We start from the raw sequence: 2513 nt of genomic DNA, 5'->3' as shown, positions 1-2513 counted from the left end.
CTCCCCGCTGCCCCGCGCTACACGGCGTTTCGCGCCACGCCAAGCCACACATCGCCACGCATCATCTCCAGCAGGACATCGAACGGCAGCCAAAGGCGTAGCTGGCAAAGCCTCCTGCCAAAGGGCAGCGAAAGAGCCGCAGAGTGCTTTGCTCAGCCCTCTAGGAGCGGCTGTCTGTCAAATAGCCACCAGGCGCGCGCTCTCTCTATTTTTCTTTGTCTCTCTCTCTATCTCTCTGCTCGCCCACGCCCAATTGTCGGCTGCTCGCGGCGGCAGCGCACAGCTCGGCGCTCGGAGCAACTCGTTTGTCGAGACGGCAGGTGCACGTCGTGGTGCTGCGATGGCGGGGAAAACTACTACTTGCACAGACAGATCCCTCGCCTCCGCTCCGCGCCGTCTAGGAAGTGCCGGCCGCGCTGTCTGGCGAGTCCTTCGGCCAAAACAATACGTGTCGTTTGCACTTTTAATTCTCGCCTCGCCACAGCCACCTGTGCGCGGCGCAAAAGAAACCCACCACTTGCGCGCAACCGCTCACTTTCAAACTCCACAGCATGTCCTAAAAACGTTTTTGTTTCGTATCCGAACAACTTAGGCGTATATATATGTAGTTGTTAGCTGAAGGGTCTCTATGTGCTCAATGAAGTGGAGGACGTTTTTTCCTGAGCCAATAGAGTCTCCATGTGGGAGTGGCAGTTGCCGCGGCGCGGCCGGCCAGACCGACACGCTATAATCTAACAGTTATCCAAGCAGACAGTACGCGTCACTGAGCCGCTCGCCGAGGTATGAGAATTGCAAATCGAAATCATTCTGACCTCGCGAGCAGCCACACAAGGATGGTGAAAAACGACCTGATTTTCAATCCTCTGCAGAGCCTCATCCAAGGCGGCTGGCCGGCTGGTCGGGCTGGCCGCACGCAGACGGGCGGGACCGACACACAGACGGGCTTCCTAAGCAGCCTTTATAAGCGCTTTTCTTTGACAGAGTACGATGGAAGAAATAAGGCCGGCGAGCCGTGGCATCCAGTTCGCACACAGTGTCTGTCACATACCTGTGTCCGTCACACACCTCATGTGCACAGTGTCTCACATATAGCAAATGTGTGTAATCGCCCTATTTGCACCCTTTTAGGGGTGCAAGCTCGGGTGCAAAGCAGGTTTAACGCCTTTACAGACGCACTATCAAATTACCATCCCTGCTTTGGCGCAAAAATACGGGATTAATTTTGGTGCGTTTCGACTCTTTCGGACCATATTGCAAAGGCACTAAAATGTAGCACCTCCCACAGAAAATCGTTTTCTTGAAAAAAAAAAGAAGGAAATTTTTCTTTTGTTCCAATGAAATTTCTTTGGTTTAACGACAAAAATTCATTAAGTTGAAGACTTTTCTCCAAATTAAGGAAGTTTTTTCCTTAAAGAAAGCAATAATTTTCCTTATGTTTATTTTAGGTCAATTTGATTCAAGGCTAATTACAAGGAAACTCCCTATAGGGAGTTTCAAAGAAACCATTTTCTGGGTGGCTTATCGGCACCAAATCCTACCTTTAGTTTTGCAGTTTTTTTTTAACGAAACAGATATAGATTTTATTCAAATTGATTTTGAAATCGAGGGAGTCGCGTCGGCGGCGGTGTTGTTCCGAAATAGCCGTCCGCAGATTACACCTGTGCTATCACTCGCCCGTGCGCCCATTGGCCCAGTTAGGCGGAGTGGGGCTTTGACGCAGGCGCTCGCCGATTGGCTGGCCGCACTGTCAACGCGACCGACGCGTGACCTCATCGCGGACAGACCTTTAAACCGCACCTATCGCGGTCAATTTCACCCAGTCATATATATATGGGTGGTTTCACAAATAAGATGCATATTGGGTCACTTTTTTTTCGTTTTTGAAAACGTTTGCAAGTGGAGGTTTTTCTATCTATAATGCATTAGTGGTATCTATGGAGAAAGAAAACGTTCTTTAGCGAGCTCCCAGCCACCTATTTCTGGGTAATTCCCCCAAAATGGCAAGGGTGGCTGTCCAAACGGTTTATCTCGAATATATTTTGTAGTATAATGATGTGGCAAGGTTCTTTTACAACTCGAGACGTTTGCTCATGCTAAAACACGACTATTTTAATTGCAAAAGGCTCCGCGCCATAAGTATTTATGTTAAAATATTTAATATATGTCCCCTCCGTCACACCTAACCTACAAAAGGCATAATAACAAATGTTTTGTTTTTCAAGCTTTGTCAGGGTTACTTTACCACTTCAGAAATTGTCTAATAAATTATTTTAACTATCTCAATCGAAAACAGTAGCAGACTAATAGTATTTTATTCAAAATTGTCGAATTTTGTCCCCTTCGTCACGGTGTCCGATTGACGATTAACTCAGATAACTAAAGAAATATATATTTTATATCGGATTTACTCTAAAATTAGCTAAGAAACCCGAGCAGCAATTCTCTGACACATATTACACGACCAACTACTTTCTGACTTTAAAATAATTTAACATAATCAGTTCAGTTGTGGT

Source organism: Frankliniella occidentalis, unplaced genomic scaffold (assembly GCF_000697945.3).
Source record: "Frankliniella occidentalis isolate FOCC.00 unplaced genomic scaffold, Focc_3.1 Scaffold112, whole genome shotgun sequence".
Classification (NCBI taxonomy): Eukaryota; Metazoa; Arthropoda; class Insecta; order Thysanoptera; family Thripidae; genus Frankliniella; species Frankliniella occidentalis.
Note: the sequence above shows the minus strand (reverse complement) of the source record.